Below are 17,264 nucleotides of genomic sequence, written 5' to 3'. Positions count from 1 at the left end.
TGGGCAAAGCAACATTTAACATATAGTCTGTGAATCTTAAATAGGCTGCATTGTTTCCCTTCACTTTTGTGTGTGCTACATTCTCTAATTACATTCTCAGCGGCTCCAGAAATCATTTATTTGATCATTTATTTACCCCAATTCACTTCAGGAGCAGCAAACAGGTATGCCAGGTGTGGGAAGAGAGACGTCCAATGTCTTTTACAAAATAATTTCTCAAATCTCCCTGGTACATTGATTGAGCAGAACTGACTCAAGGACTGCTACAATCAGAAAACAACTTTATTCCTGTCCAACCCACTGCCCATCCAAGCCCACTGTCTGAGGCTAATTGTTCCTTGACCCCTGGATGAAATCTAAAGCCGATAGCTTATCCACTCCTCTTAGGTAGTAAGTAATATCATAATGGCATTACTAATTATTCAATTCATTCTTAGATGATAGGCAAAATCATAAGCACTGTAGGAAGACCTCACAGGAATCCACTTATTCCTAGTTAACAAAAAGTCCTTTGATCACTTACAATCACACAAAAAAACAAATCACAAAAACGGAAATGTCCACTTTTACCTAATAGTGAGAATCTGAGCTGCATTTAAGAGAACTTTCTCCTCGCCTAGAGATCAGGGCTCTGCAGCAGGAAGACCTGCAGTGGAGAAAATCCTTCTCCATTTCTCTGTCTTCTTCTCCTGCTTCTGCTCTCCCTGACTCACTAGTCTGGCTCTGGCTCCCAAAAGGTTGTAAGGTAAGAGAAGTGAAAGAAAAAGGCCATGGAAGATCTTCCTTGACTATCACCAGTTTCACCCAGGGTTGATTTCCTCTGGCTGGATAGGTGCTTTAAGCTGCTCCTCCCTAAACTAGGTGACTGGTTAAAGGTGATCACTTTTCATAGGGTGCATCTTTGGGTTCTTCAGAGATCGTGGTAGGAACATCAGACTATAATTCTCTTTTATTTTTCCAATAAAGGTCTTTTATTGCATCATTAATATATCATGAATAGCTTTTAGGAATTATCTGGCATCTAGTTTCTGTTGGTAGACAACTCTTGGGTCTTACTCGTCAGCCGGCTGAACTGTTTGTTTTCAGAAATATAGATACAATCCAAAAATATTCTGAAATTCTTGTTTTTAACTGTTGTGGCTTGCCAAATAAAAGCAGCTGAATGTGAAACAAGCTCAATGTTATTTCCTTCAAGGATTAACTTACCTTTCTGGGCATGAGATATTGAACAAGCAACACCTGGCCTCATCCAAACCCATTGGATGTATTTTTCACCCAATAAATTTCAGATGTCAATAAGAGACCCATTCTTCTGATAACAACTTTGTTGGGGAACTGAGCATACACAGAGCTCGCCTTGTAACGGAAACCCAGTGTAACACCCTTGATCATGTTCTGTGCATGACTACAAAGAGTGTGAATGACAGCCAGTTCCTATTTTCCTACCATTTGTCAACCGAGCCTCTTCTTTTTCTTTCCAAGAAGACTGAGTTCTACACTTAGATTGTGATTGAAGTCCCTCTGCAGGGTTCCTCTGGAGGTCTTCACAATAACTGTTCATCCCTTTCAGAGTGATGTCAACATTCATTACTGAGAATGGCCTTCATTCTTGCTATAGACGTGGCAAAAAAAAAAAAAAAAATCATACCATGATTCTCTTAACATGAGTAATGCATTTCCCTCTGGCTGTTTTATTTCTTCCTTCAGCCCCAGGGAATTTAATGGTCCAATCCCTGGTTGGGTTCACATCACCCCTCTAGGCAGTCCTCTTGGGCTGATTTTATTTATTTATTTACACCAGATCTTGATCTGTTGCCCAAGCTGGAGGGCAGTGGCGTGATCACAGCTTACTGCAGCCTCAACCTCCCAGGCTCAGGTGATCCACCTGCCTCAGCATCCATGGTAGCGGGGACCACAGGCACACACTGCCAAACCCAGTTAATTTTTAAATCATTTTGTAGAGATGGAGTGAGGGTGGGGGGAGGGGGTCTCCCTATGTTGCCTAAGCTGGTCTCGAACTCCTGGCCTCAAACGATCCCCCCCACCTCGGCCTCCTAAAGTGCTGAGATTACAGGCGTGAGCCACTGTGCCGAGCCATTGGGCAGATTTTAAATGTCTCTAGCAGGGCTGCCTCCCCCATTGCCCACTTCTGGTCCAAGAAAAAAACTCGCACCTATTCTTGCATCTTCTCCTCCCCCTCGGTGGGATGTGTGGCAAATTCCTAAGCTGCATAGATGCTGTCACTCTCTCTACCCTACTGCTTCAGGGGAATAGCCACAGCATCCCATCTTTAGATTCCTGAGACAACAGTCCAGTGGGTCCTCAAACTCCTGGGGCACAAGCTCTCCAAGTGATCTCGCTGTTCCTTCCACTGGGCTCCATCAAACTGGCCACCACAAGCCAACCCTCCTCCAAGAAATTCTCTCTGCTATCCAGCAGCAGCCTTTTCTGTGTTTGAGGTGGGTGTCGGGCTTCTGGTCTTCATCATGCCCTTTGTAGGCCCCTGTTAGTTTTCTAGCAACTCACTTTGGAATGGAGGCATACCTACCATCTATTGCCTGGGACTTTGACTAGGAAAGAGTTCATCTTCTCTACCTGTGACAGAAAGATTCATTTATTCCACAGTAAGCACCTGGGCCCTCCTAGCCATTATCAGTGCTGCTGCCATACCCAACCTGAGTCCCAGAATGCCTTGCTGCACTGCCTGCACCCTGTGGGCTGAATGTTGGGAATTCACTTGGACCAGATAAAACAAGAAAAAAATCACAGCAAAATTCATTTTCTTTGGAACAAAGTTCACTTTCTTGCCCTTTCTCAAACAGACTCCAAGAGATACCTGAGTTGCCTTAAGAGGCTCACAAACCCAACATTCACACAAGCCGGCCCCTATCTCATCCCTGAAATAGACACATAAAAGGGCTCCCCCAGCTGCTCCTCTCTGAGGCCTCCACCACTTGTTTCAATGACTTTTATTTTGAACTACTCTGTACCAATTAAAAGTCACAGCCAATAACCCGGGCCAATCCTGGCCACTGAGTGCCAGCCATTATGGTTTAACTTTTATGGAAAGAAGACCTCTGAGGCCAGGTGAGCTTTAATTACACCTCTTTTGTTAGTTCAGAGTTTCATGTTATGCCAAGAAAGCATTAGCCTCATACCTTGTTTATAATACAGAGGAATGAAGGGGGCAAAATTGCTCCTTTTCCCTTATTTCCAAATCACTCTTTTCTTAATAGGTTAAAGTTAACTTCTTATAAAACCTTCACAATAAAACATCATGCTTAAAAAAAGAGAGTCTCAGGTTCTTGGCACTGAGCATTGCCAGCACTTCACGGTTAGATTTTTCCTCTTAGCTAGCTGTTCTTTTCCTTTCAGCGGAATGCTTTCTGGTTTTTATAGCTAAATGGGATGAGAGAAGCAAAACAGCAAGAGGTATTCATGTAGTCATGTTACATTAAATTTCTCTAACATACAGTTCCATTAGAGTTTCTTTCTTACTTACAGAATACCATTGTGTATATTTAGGATTTCAGTCCTCCAAAGCAGGCCTGCTTACAAGAAATGGGAGATTAAAGAACTGATGTCTCTATAGAAAGAGAAATAACATGTCAATTGTGTTTATTTGTTGGGTTACATGATTTATGCTTTCTCATGTGAAGATGGAACAAAGAAAAGGAGACACGTGACTTTGTTTAGATAATTCCCAAGGAAAGTTGGAGTCCCTCCTTCATGAAAAGGGTTGCCTTTCATTTAAAATATAAAGGGTACTGACGGCTTCTGGGGAAGAAAAAAGATTTCTTGTCTAATAAATGAATTCAAGATGCACCTAATTTAGTCTCCAGAGGAGGAGGATATTTAACATTCTAAGGGAAAAAGAAAAAAAAGTGGAATGAAGGAAGACTCCCATAAAACAGGAAATTTAAGGGCCCTTTCATGAAACTTTATGTTCATATAGATGTGAAAAGGAACAATGTAATCTGAGTTTAAAGTATCCATTTAAAATTCTTTGGTTACCCAGGACACATTCCAGCCTCATTCCACTTCTCTGTATCTTAATTAATTCTCATCCTAGGTGGATAATTAAATAAAACAATAATACTGGGCAAAAGCTTTAGAAAACTCTAATATGAAAAAAGAAAATATGTTAATAAAGTTTCCAAATAGATGTTCTCTTATCTTGTTTTCCTACTGGAAAAATAGGTGGCAAAGAAGGGCCAATTCTAACTCTACTTATATAATTTGTGATTTCACAAGGCTAGAAATTAGTGCATGCAATTAGCATTAATGAGTATCAAAAAAAAAACCCTTCTGTGTATTAAAAGATTATGGCCTTGCACTAGATGTTCACTTTTTCTTTAAAATCATCATCACTGCTTCAGAGAAAGTTGTATTTTAAAAGAGAAAATCCAGATGTAAATGTGTAGCAAGAAAAAGGAAAACTAACTAAAACCAAAACTATGTTTATTGACTGTGCTTCAGAAGAGAAAAATCTCAACACACACACACACACACACACACACACACACATGCTTTCTCTGTGGATTAATGTGAATGCAATAATCATGCAGTGCAAGTGACGATACAATGATGTACTTTCTAAAACTCTATTAGGGGACAACTTGTCATCTTTAGCGCTTGGAAAATGGGAACCACATTCCGTCACCCCCATATAAGCCCTTCTGTGGACAGTCTCCCTGCCCTAACCCACAGGACTTTAATTCAGCCACAGAATGAGGCTGTCAATTCACTGGGAACTATATGCCCCTCTTGTTATTGGGAAGTTTCAAGTCCCTGAAACTTGACGTATGTTCATCTTAAAAGCAAGAGCTTTGTTTACAACATATAATGACAAAAGAATCTTAGTTTAACGCCAAGAACCAGATTATTGCCTCAGAAAATTACCTCCCAAAGGAGAAAGATTCTTATTAAAAGGGGAGGATTTCAAAGTCACTTTAGAACTGTACCTCTGGGTGTTATTTTCAGGTATCATAAAGCATTCGAATTCAGCTGCTTTTTGATCCAAGTAAAACACTTCTAAAGATAAGTGAGATTTGTTTCCTGAGTTGAGGATATCTTTAAGTGACAGATGCAAGACAATAAAAGGCCTTTTTCAGGCGCATATAAACTGGAACAACGACAAACAAATTTCAAGACTGGTGAAAGATTGAGAAACCTCACAGACACCTCGCATTTAACACATTCTCAATGGACTTCAGACTTCCTGGCTGTTCCTGAACTATTTCCTGTGAAGTAAGACATCATATATCAGTGTCAAAATGCACTTCAGCTGATACTTTCCACAGCTCTCAGACAAGTCCTCAACAATCCGGCATACATGAGAACCAGCCTGTGAAAGAGGAGGAAATTTTACCATGTGAATGATCTCACCATTGTCCAGTTATGCATATGCATTCACTCATTTGTTCATTCAAGAAACATGTGAGGCTTCCTGTCCTCTAGTAATGGTTCCCAATCCCAGCTAACCATCAGAATCACCTGGGCCCTCCCACCAGCTGTTGGTTTGGTGGGTATGGAGTGGGACCTGTGTATCTTTTTTTTTTTTTTTTTTGGGATGGAGTCTTGCTGTGTTGCCCAGGCTGGAGTGCAGTGGTATAATCTTGACTCACTGCGACCTCTGCCTCCCAGGTTCAAGCGATTCTCCTGCCTCAGCCTCCTGAGTAGCTGGGATTACAGGTGCACACCATCATGCCTGGCTAATTTTTGTATTTTTAGTAGAGCCGGGGTTTCACCATGTTGGTCAGGCTGGTATCAAACTCCTGACCTCATGATCTGCCCGCCTCAGCCTCCTAAAGTGCTGGAATTATAGGTGTGAGCCACCGTGCCCAGTTGGTGCCTGTGCATCTTAGTTTATAAATGGTCCACAGCCAGATTTGGAACCACTCCTTTTGTATTTCATGATCTCATTGATGAGAGGTTTACAGGCAGTGGGAGACCATCTTTATTCTCTAAATTCTTAAGCTACCTCTTCATCATGACATCCTATTCTGCTCCTCTCTTGTTACTGAAGTTCCCAGGCCTTCTCAGGCCGGGGCCAGTGGTGGAAAGATTGGTGATGGACAGAGGAAACAGAAGAAAGGAGAAGAATGTTTAAAAATGAAAACGTGATTCTCTTTCCCTTACCATTTTACTGCTGCTTTTATTCCAGCTGCCAGGAATGGTGAGATTCCTTATGCCAGACTATCCCTCCTGCCAGTAACAGTTATAAGCTCTGGACAAAATATAAAAACCAGTTGTTTGAAGGCACTGGAGAATGATCAAAAGCAAGCAGAAACTGAGAATATTTATACTTTGAAAGGAGGAATACAGTTGGTGAGACCCACATTTATCCAGGGCACTTGCCATTGCCCGCATGCATGGAGGACACACTCATGCAGTAGTGACAGTGTTGCTGGGCACAACAAGCATCCAGAGCTCCCAGAAAGGCTGAAAATTGAGCAGGAAAATCACACAAAGAAGGCAGCTACAGATCGTGGGCTCCCCAATATCTGCATGCTGACTCTCTCAAATTCTTAGCTACTATGTGAACTGCACATGTGCTGGGTGAAAATCCAGGGAACCCACTGCAAAGCAACACCTGGAAGCCTGAAAGAAATGTCAACAGTTGGCTGATACTGGAAGGACAGAGTTTAGGATTCATGTCCTTCCAATCTAGAGGGCCTTGGTAAACAACTTGAATATTCCACTGAAACCTTAGGACTGTAGCTTAAGAATAAGGACCACATCCAAAGGCTAAGAACTGTGCTTATTTATGCTGACCTACTAAGATTCAGATTGATCCTTATAAACTCCTGTCTAAATTACCCAAGACTTACACAAACCTAAAGAGATATCAGGGGCCAATCCCATTCTATTGCTGCTGTTGTTGTTGTTAAGAACAAGGACTACTTCTACTTGTACCAGTCCTTGCAATGCTCAGATTTCTGATTAATAAACCTAATGGGAAAGACTATAGATTTGTTTAAAAACTCAGAGCAATCAATAGAATTATGATTCTTAGATTCCCAGTGTTTCCTACCCAAATACTATCTTGTCTTCCATCCCCTCCATGAGTCAATGTTTTATGGCAGTACGTAAACATGCAGCTTTATTTTAGTAACCAGTAGTTAAAGAGAATCAGTGCTTGCTTGTTTCATATGCAAAAATCATCAGACTTGAGGACCTATAAAATCACCTTCATATTTTTCTCAATGTCTAAGTAAATGATCTTAAGGATCTAAATACTCCACGAAGATCCACCCTTATACAATTTATTGCTGTGTTCTCCTGCTATAAGACTTCAATTATTTCTTAATGAAATTGGCAGAAAAGGGGCATAAAATGTCAACTGAAAAGTTACAACTCTACCTGAAAATTTCTAACTACATAATTTCAAAAGATCTACAAAATTTGAAATGAAATGATTTTGGTTATGATTGGTCTGTAGGCAGATACTCTCTGTTATCCTCTAGAATGAAAACTATTTCATTTTATCTAAGCTCCCAAAATCAAAGACAATTAAGATTTTCAGGGCCTGGCACAGTGGCTTGCCACTGTAATCTCAGCACTTTGGGAGGCCAAGGAGGGCGGGTCACTTGAGGCCAGGAATTTGAGACCAGCCTGGCCAACATGGTGAAACGCTGTCTGTACTAAAAATACAAAAAATTAGCTGGGCATCGTGGCACGCACCTGTAGTCCCAGCTCCTCAGGAGGCTGAGGTGGGAGAATCGCTTGAATGCGAGAGGTGGAGGTTTTAGTGAACCGAGATCACACCACTGCACTCCAGCCTGGGCAACAGAGCAAACCTTGTCTCAAAAAAAAAAAAAAAAAAGAAAAAAAAATTTCTCAGGATTGCCCTTATAAGAGCTTCCTAAGACAAGATTACAGACTCCCTTGCATGGGATGAAAAGGCAGAAAAAGTCTACCCCTCTCTGAAGGTCTCCCCCAGCAACTCTATACTTTGTATATCCCTAACTGTGCCAAACAGAGGAAAGACAAAGCTGCCTAATAGGAGCATTAATTCGGCTGAGAGAAGCTTCACACCAGTAGTGTATTGGCTCTCTGAACAAATCTCCCGGTCTGGTGGCTACAATGTACTCTCCCTGCCTACACGGGCGGGGGAAGCAGCTCAGGGGTCACAGCTCCTGCAGCAGGTTGACTAGCACTTACTACTGCACCAGCTCTTTGCATTCCACATGCTGTGCAGTCCCTGCTACTTCTAGGCAGCACTCAGCATTTCTCTGTCAGCTGCCTCACTGATGATGAAATCCTTCTACTGTCAACCTCACAACTGCACATCATTCAGATTTTAATCTCACCACTGACTCCCTCTTCTATATAAGGAGGAATCCGTGACTTTTGTGGCACCTGGGAGATTAAGAATGCCTAGCTCCTACTAAACACATGCCTACCCTATTACCTAGAAATGCCTCCAAAACAAATCAGCCCATCTGTCTACTAAAATAAATGTACAACAATATTCATAGCAGCTTTATTTATAACAGAAAGTGGTAAGACCCCAAATGTCCATCAACAGTAGAATGAATTAATGAATTGTGCTATAGTCACACAATGGAATGCCACACAGCCATAAAAAACAACAAACTGGCTGAGTGTGGTGGCTCACGCCTGTAATCCCAGCACTTTGGGAGGCCAAGGCAGGCAGATCACCTGAGGTCGGGAGTTTGAGACCAGGCTGACCAACATGGAGAAACCCCATCTCTACTAAAAATACAAAAGTAGCTGGGCGTGGTGGTGCATACCTGTAATCCCAGCTACTCAGGAGACTGAGGCAGGAGAATCGCTTGAATCCAGGAGATGGAGGTTGCAGTGAGCCAAGATCAAGCCACTGCACTCTAGCCTGGGCAACAAGAGCCAAACTCCATCTCAAAAAAAAAAAAAAAAACAACTACAAAAATATATATGAACATCACAGATATTATACTTACAAAAGAAACTAGAAAGAAGAGTACATACTCTGTAATTCTACCTACATGAAATTCAAAAATAAACAAAAGTAACTGATGGTGATAGAAGTCAGAAAGGTGGTTACTTCTAGGGGAAGAGGGGTATGTATTGACTAGGAAAGGGGCACAAGGGAACCTTCTGGGTTGCTAGGAAGTGTTCTAGTTCTACTTGGGAGACGTTACACAGGTATATATAGACAAAAGTAGAAATTCATTGAGCTCTCCACTTGATTAGTACTTTACTATATAAATTATATTTTCAGTAGAAAGCAAAAACTAAACACACAAGAATGCCCAGATCAAATCTTAGTCAATTCTGACTTAACAGTATTTGTAGATGACTTACCTTAAAATAACAAAGGCATTTTCTGTACAGAATACACCGTCGCTACCTAACATGCAGCTATCAAAGCTGCTCCATGGGCTAATGTTCAGTCTGCCCAAGCGGATGAATGAATTCCTCTGACTTGGTCTTGCACTTTGGCAAAGAAGAAATTGTAAACACTAAATAGATAGTAGATATGCATTTGGAATTGCTCATAACTGTGGGATACTACAGAAACAAAGTGGATATTTTTACTTTTTAAGTTACTCTTAACGAAAATGGTAAAGACACTAAAACTACCAAAAACGGTAAAGACATTGAAAATTCATTATAAGCTATTCAATATGAAAAATGTGTGTCAGTTAAGTTAGAAACTCACAAACTACAACACTGAAAACCAATGACAATGCCTTTGCTAACTCAAATGCTAAACAAGTAGCTTTTATTACCCCAACTACAAAGAATTCCATCAAATTGACATCTATCCCCACTTGGAAGGAAAATTGGCTCAATTTAGACAAGCTATAATTGGCTCATAACAATCAATCCAGCCTTCTGAGAAACAATATTGGCAATTACAGGGACATTTTCTTCATAAAGCTGGGTGCTAGCAGTCTCTGACAGCGGCCTGGGAGTGCCATGATCCATCAAATGGATGCTAACTTGACCCATGATTTTTTGCATCATGAAAGAATCAAATTAAGCTCCATGGTAAATAATGAAAAAAATCAAAATTTGATCAGGAAGTGGTAGAATAATATCTCATCTATAACTAACATTACCCAGTTATAACTGAAAAGGCAAAACAAAATACAGTAACTCCTCAAAGCCCTTTCAGCATTTACAAATGAGTTTTATACAACCATCCAGGTCATTAAGCTGTAAATATATATTAGTAATAGTCTGTTATCAGGAGGGATAGAACCTGTTCCTTGATGAAAAGCTACAGATATGCCAGGTGTGGTGGCTCACGCCTGCAATCCCAGCACTTTGGGAGGCTGAGGCAGGTAGATCACTTGAGGTCAGGAGTTTGAGACCAGCCTGACCAACATGGTGAAACCCCGTCTCTACTGAAAATACAAAAATCAGCCAGGTGTGGTGGTGGGCGCCTGTAATCCCAGTTACTTGGGAGGCTGAGGCAAGAGAATTGCTTGAAACTGGGAGGCGGAGGTTGAAGTGAGCCGAGATTGTGCCACTGCACTCCAGCCTGGGCGACAGAGCAAGACTGTGTCTAAAAAAAAAAAAAGAAAAAAAAATCTACGGATGTTTCAGAAAGAAAACATTGCTAGACTTTGTTCCCAATACAGGGAATTCCTACTTCTTTTCAGTGACTGTGGAACTCATTTCACCATAACAGTCCTATAGGACTCTGCAGAATTTCTCTCCGAATGCAGAAACTGTACTCTCCATTCAGGAAAGGTAAAAAAGAACAAATGGAGGCACTGAAACAAAAGCTGTCCCAATCAGGGGCTGGCACACTATACCCCATGGGCCAAATCTGGCCTGAAGTCTTTTCATGCGGTCCATGAGCTAAAAAATGTTTCTTACATATTTTAAAAGTTTGTAGAAAAAACAAAGAGGGATATGGACTATGTGACAGAGACCACATGTGGCCTTCAAAGCCAAGAATATTTACTCTCTGGCCTTTTACTGAGAAAATGTGCTGACTCCAAGTCTAAAGTATCAAAAATCCCTAATCTGCCTTAGCCTAATGTTTTGCCACTAGTGTTAATGGCCACAAGACTACCTTCTCAGAGCTCATACAGATTTTCTCTCTAGGACATCATTTATAGCATGCCCTATGTGGTTAGGAATAACTCTACCAAGAACTATTTTTTGTCACATGCAGATTTAGCTAAATATTGTCAGAAGTTCATTAGTATATGGTTTTGTGCCCAGTATGTACAAACCGCCTTTCTAAAGGAGACATCATTCAAACCTTTATATCAATTCGATCTTAGTGACCAGTTCCACTAGAAGAGAAATCAATGTTTGTTAAGTTGCAAAAATGGCCACAGATTCTTCCCATCCCATATGCATGCTCCCTAGCATGCGACTTTACAGATCTACCCACCAAGAAATGGAGTCTAATTATCTACTGTTTGAATCTGGGCTTGGACACATGACTTAGCTTGGGCAACAAAGCATTAGCAATATGACACAAGCAGAGGCTTGAAGGCTGCTTGCATACTGAAGCTTGCCCTCTCTTACTGCTCATAGGAACTCTCAGATCAACATCACATAAATGAGCTTGGGCTAGCCTCTTGGATAATGAGAGATACATGACCCAGTTACCTCCATTTCCCTGCCAACAGCCAGCAACCACTAGATATGTGAGTGAGGCCATCAACTATCAATTAAGTGTAAATGCATGTGTGAGGATCAGACAACATCATGTGGAGCAAAGCAAAGTTGTCGTAGTTGAGCCGAGCCCAAATTGCTCATCCCCAAAATCATAAGTAAATAAATGATTGTTTTATGCTACTTAGTTTGGGGTGGTTTGTCCTACAGAAAATGCTAATTGACACAGACACAAAAATGCATTAGAACGTTATTGGAAGGAGCCACTTCAGGTCCTCTTGACAACAGCTACAACTGACCCACAGTTACATATGTCGTATTGAAAATGAACTTTCAACTAAGACGAATGGACTTCTACTCCCATGAGTGACCACAAGTTGAGGCTAACCAACAAGCCTCCAGAAGCTGGTTTCAAGGCACACAACTTACCTGAGATCTTCAGATCAAGCAGACAACTTTGTAAGTGCAAATTACACCCAAGACAATGAAAAAACAGAAACAAAAAACAACAAAACCAGATCTTTTTGTTATACCCAATCAAATGAACTGACTCCTGTGTAAAATTGGTATGTGTAACTAAAAGCTATTGCTTTCCTTTTCTATGACTGTACTTTTCATTTTTTCCCCTCCCTTTTTTGAAGCAAAATACGTTTCCACTACCTTGTTTTTAAGAATGAGAGACCATAGCTTCATCTGCTAACCTGCCTCTTGCTGGACCTGTTATCCATTTCTATCTTCAGACAACACTCAAATCATAGGAATACTTCTGCTTAATGCTAGCAAACAATCCCACCAACTTTAAGATCTGAACATCTGTATACTTTAGAGCATACCACAAATATGTCTAGACTCAGTTACTCAGGCTGTTGTTTTAATTACATAGAACTACACACAGTCAATAATTTATCTGGAGAGAAAAGTCAACCCAATCACATTTTTAAATTATCTCGAGTGTCCATGGTACTTTTATAACCTGTCCGACTATTGGGGAATGTGAGCAAAGGAAATAAAAATACTTACCAAGCTTGACAAGCAATCCCATATAACTATCCTGATGATAGAAATACCTCTTATATTACAATTTACATATTTACTCATAATGTAACACCTTGTAAAAAATAGAAAAATGTCCAATCCAGGAAAAGCAGGATACAAGATGCCAACTCAAATAGTTTGTCATCATAATTCTGGGAAAAAGACATACACTTTTAACTCTTCACATATACATCATATTAATTATGGGGCCAGTGGGCCTGTTCTTTATCTGTGACCTCTATGTATACTGAGAACTACTCCCGGGGAGCATGTATTCCTGGCAGATAGACTCCTTCCCAGCTCCTTTGAAGATCTTAAGTCCTGTTCAGTCTCATCATTTGGGTCTCTTCAGAAGTCTCGTAGGAGTGACCTCCCAGGAGATGGTAGGAGTGTATTGAACTGCTTGAGGATTTTTAACTTTGGTTAGGGGTCCCTGAATTCCAGAGATGTATCAATAACTTATTCCTCACTATGGCTGAAATTATAAATGTGACTACTTATACTATAAAGACCCAGAAAAAGAGCTCCGATTTGCTTGCTGTCTTGGTAATTACTGGGCCATCAAAGCTTTACAATATTTACAGGCCTCATAAAGGGGCATCTGTACTCTGGCTAATATTTCCTATTGTTTCTAGGTAAACACTTCAGGACAAGAAGAAAAAATATTTTAAAAAGATTACAGACACAGGCTGATGACTCTCAAAGGTTTGACAGTCTACCCCCCATTCTCCTACCTAGGTCAAATAAAAACACTGCCTTCATGAAATTCCCTAAACTATAATGATCAGATTTCTCATTAGAAAGTTTGCTTTTCTCTACTGCATTTCTAATAGTCTTAAAACTACTGTGCAACTGATGTTTAATGATCAAATGATGATTCCATATTAGGGAGAGACAATTTCTTGTGGTTAATCTCTGTCCTCCAGGAGAGGCGTATGACCAAAAGCAGGAATGACATCCTGAGGTGACTGCCCAGCCTCCCCCTGAGGATCCACGCCGCACTGTACACCCCACGTCCTTCATACTTCATGTTTGTTAAACAGATGCACATATGGATGTATGATAGAAAAGAATGCTTCAGTGAGTTTTCTCTTAGTAACAGCACAGAAATATTAAGGACTGTACTCTTCATTATTGTTCAAGTTACTCATATATAAGGAAATACCACAGTATCAGGACATCTTTCAAAAGATAAGTATATTTCAATTATATAATAATAATTTTTTTTTTTTTGAGAGTCTCGCTCTGTCACCCAGGCTGGAGTGCAGTGGTGCAGTCTCAGCTCACTGCAACCTCCACCTCCTAGGTTCAAGCAATTCTCCTGTCTCAGCCTCCCAAGTAGCTGGGACTACAGGCACATGCCACAACACCTAGCTAACTTTTGTATTTTTGGTAGAGACGGGGTTTCACCATGTTGGCCAGGTTGGCCTCGAACTCCTGACTTCAGGTGACCCACCCGCCTAGGCCTCCCAAACTGCTGGGATTACAGACGTGAACCACTGCGCCCAGCCAGTTATAGAATTATTTTTTGATTGGGGGTGGTAATACACTATGAACTTAAAAATGCTACTTTACTTATTTTTAAAATGTTTTGAGTTAATAGAAAAACAATAAAAAATCTAAAGATATATGTTAACATTTTAAAGAGTTATTAAGGAATCAGAAACTTGTAAGTAATAAGAAACATATTGAAATAATCTTCTAAGAATAAAAATATTTATTCAAGATTCTATTAAAGTATACAAAGAGCGAATTTAGGATTTAAACCAAAGGAACATTTTATTTTTTATTTTTTTTTTGAGACAGAGCCTTACTCTGTTGCCCAGGCTGGAGTGAAGTGGTGCAGTCTCAGCTCATTGCCACCTCTGCCTCCTGGGTTGAAGTGATTCTCCTGCCTCAGCCTCCCAAGTAGCTGGGATTACAGGCGCGCACCACCATGCCTGGCTGATTTTTGTATTTTTAGTAGAGACGGCGTTTCACCATGTTGACCAGGCTGGTCTTGAACTCCTGACTTTGGGTGATCTACCTGCCTCAGTCTCCCAAAGTGCTGGGATTACAGGTGTGAGCCACCTGCGCCTAGCAGAAAGGAACATTTTAAACACATGTTAGCCTAGTGTTAAGGCATATTAGCTCAGCGTTGGTTTTTGTTGTTGTTGTTGTTGTTGTTTTGAGACATGGTCTCATTCTGTCACCCAGGCTGGAATGCAGGGGCACAATCACGGCTCACTACAGTCTTGACATCCTGGGCTCAAGCAATCCTCTCACCTCACCCTCTTGAGTAGCTAGGGCTACAGGTGTGTGCAACCATGCCCAGCTAATTTTTTGTATTTTTGGTAGAGATGGGTTTCGCCATGTTGCCCAGGCTGGTCTCAAACTCCTGAGCTCAAGTGATCTGCCCTCAGCCTCCCAAAGTCTTGGGATTACAGGCATGAGCCAGCGTGCCCAGTCATAGCCCAGCAATATTAAAACAGCCTTGATCTTGATAGTCTACCTCTTAATAGCATGCCTCATAAATAGTTTATTCCAGAAGTTGGAAATTGTAAAATTAAATATAAAATAAAAATTTTAAAGCTTATAAAATCAAAAGTGCCATTTAGTTTGTTTTTACATATATAGTCTTATTCCAAAAGGATTTGAAGTGGTTGGCAGAGGAATGTGTACAGGAGTAACCCTGAACAGAAATAATCCTATAAAGCAAAATACTGATGAATGCTGGGCTTGGTGGCTCACGCCTGTAATCCCAGCACTTTGGGAGGCTGAGGCAGGCAGATCACCTGAGGTTGGGAGTTTGAGACCAGCCTGACCAACACGGAGAAACCACGTCTCTACTAAAAATACAAAATTAGCTGGGCGTGGTGGCGCACGCCTGTAATCCCAGCTACTCAGGAGGCAGAAGCAGGAGAATCGCTTGAACCCAGGAGGCAAAGGTTGCGGTGAGCCAAGATTGTGCCATTGCACTCCAGCCTGGGCAACAAGAGCGAAATTCAATCGGACACTAATTTTTTTTTTAAAAAAGCTCAAGTGCACAAGGAGTAGAATAAATCCAAGATTACAATTCTACCCTAAAGTTAGAAAAGGCAGGCTTTCTATGGTTAGAGAGAAAAATCTACCAACACCTTTAAATAAAAAATGCTTTAGCTAAAATAAGATTTTGCTAATATCCTTCCAAGGCAGAAAAAACTATGAAAACCAGAAACCAAGGTTGGGGGTTAGGGTGTCACGTTTAAAATGAAGCAGCACTAGGCAACATTTCACCAGCTTTCACCTTGCCCAGAGACTTGTAGATGAGTATCAAAAACAAATTAAAATCCACAGAGCAGCATTTCTTCCACTTGTTTAAAGGAAACTATTATAAGCAGAACTGTCCAAAGGGCCATATCAAAGAAAATGTGTTCTAAAGTGAAACCTAAAACATTCCAGTAACCAAATACCTGAGAGAAGCTGTGAGGAAGTGCATGTAGAAGGCTGACACATTTCTGATTTTCCACAGATTCTTGCAGCTTCTATGTTCAGTGAGAAAAAAAATCCCCAGGCAATGGCCCCTACTAGAAGTTAAAGGAATTCTAAATTGCTCTTCAGTAATTCTCAGCCTTGAGTGCCCATTAAAATTACCTGAAAAGGTCTTTTTTTTTTAAATACCAATGCCTGGACCCCATCCAAGATCAATTAAATTGAAATCCCTTGGTACAAGGCCCAGGCATTAGTATTTTTTAAAGCTCCCAGAGGTTCTAATGTGCTGCCAGTGCTGAGACCCACTTAGCAACCTACAAAAAGGCTGAAAAAGTCAAGGATGACTATAATTACTGTGTGTTTGAAATTCAGTTGTGACAGAAAATGATTTTTCCGGGAGGTAAATTTTTTTCACTAGTGCTAGGCTGCCTGTCTTTTCATGCGCTTATACCCTGTACTATACAGTACTGAAATCCCTCAAGATAATAAGAACATCACCATCTAGTGAGCACTTACATGGTATCAAGCACTGTGCTGGGCACTACCCAACCCCATCTCCACACACAATCACTAATGCCCATTATTCTGCAAAAATAAGTATTAAACCCATTAACCTGAAACAGCTGATAAAAAGGGGCTTTGCTGGCCCCTATCACAGAGCAAGGAGTTACAGAAATTGGGATTAGAACCTACATGTATCTGATTGCAAAGCAATGCTTTTTATTTTCCTTTAATTTTAGGTATTTATGTTGCAAAAGTTAATAGAGTTACATGTTTCACAGGTTTATAAAGGTTTATATGGTATACATAAGACATATAAAAATTAATCTCACTGATAATTTTTTTCTATCACAACTGAAGTTCAAATACATAGTAACCTCGATTATCCTTGATTCCTATCACTTAGCCTCTCCTATGACCCAGCCAACAATTCTCCTCCCTGGAGACAAACTTAGCAGTTTCTTGTTTCTATAATACATTTACAAGCAAACAAATGTAAGAATATGTGACATACCATACATCTGAATTCCTCCCCACCCCATTTTAAATAATTTCAACAATTGCATAGTTCACACACTGTTTCGCACATGGCTTTTTCACTTTAACAGTGCATCTCAGAGATTATTCCATATCAATACATAAACTTTTTAAAGTCTTTTTTTGTAATACATAGTATCCCATTGTACTGA

The 17,264-nt window shown here is 40.5% G+C and overlaps 1 pseudogene; it reads right to left on the bottom strand.

The window, feature by feature from the left end:
- Positions 1–1,052: 1,052 nt before the first annotated feature.
- Positions 1,053–1,588, bottom strand: LOC144329785 (large ribosomal subunit protein uL6 pseudogene; annotated as a pseudogene).
- Positions 1,589–17,264: the final 15,676 nt, after the last annotated feature.

Source organism: Macaca mulatta, chromosome 7, assembly GCF_049350105.2.
Source record: "Macaca mulatta isolate MMU2019108-1 chromosome 7, T2T-MMU8v2.0, whole genome shotgun sequence".
Taxonomy (NCBI): Eukaryota; Metazoa; Chordata; class Mammalia; order Primates; family Cercopithecidae; genus Macaca; species Macaca mulatta.
This window is presented reverse-complemented; position numbering and strand designations above follow the sequence as displayed.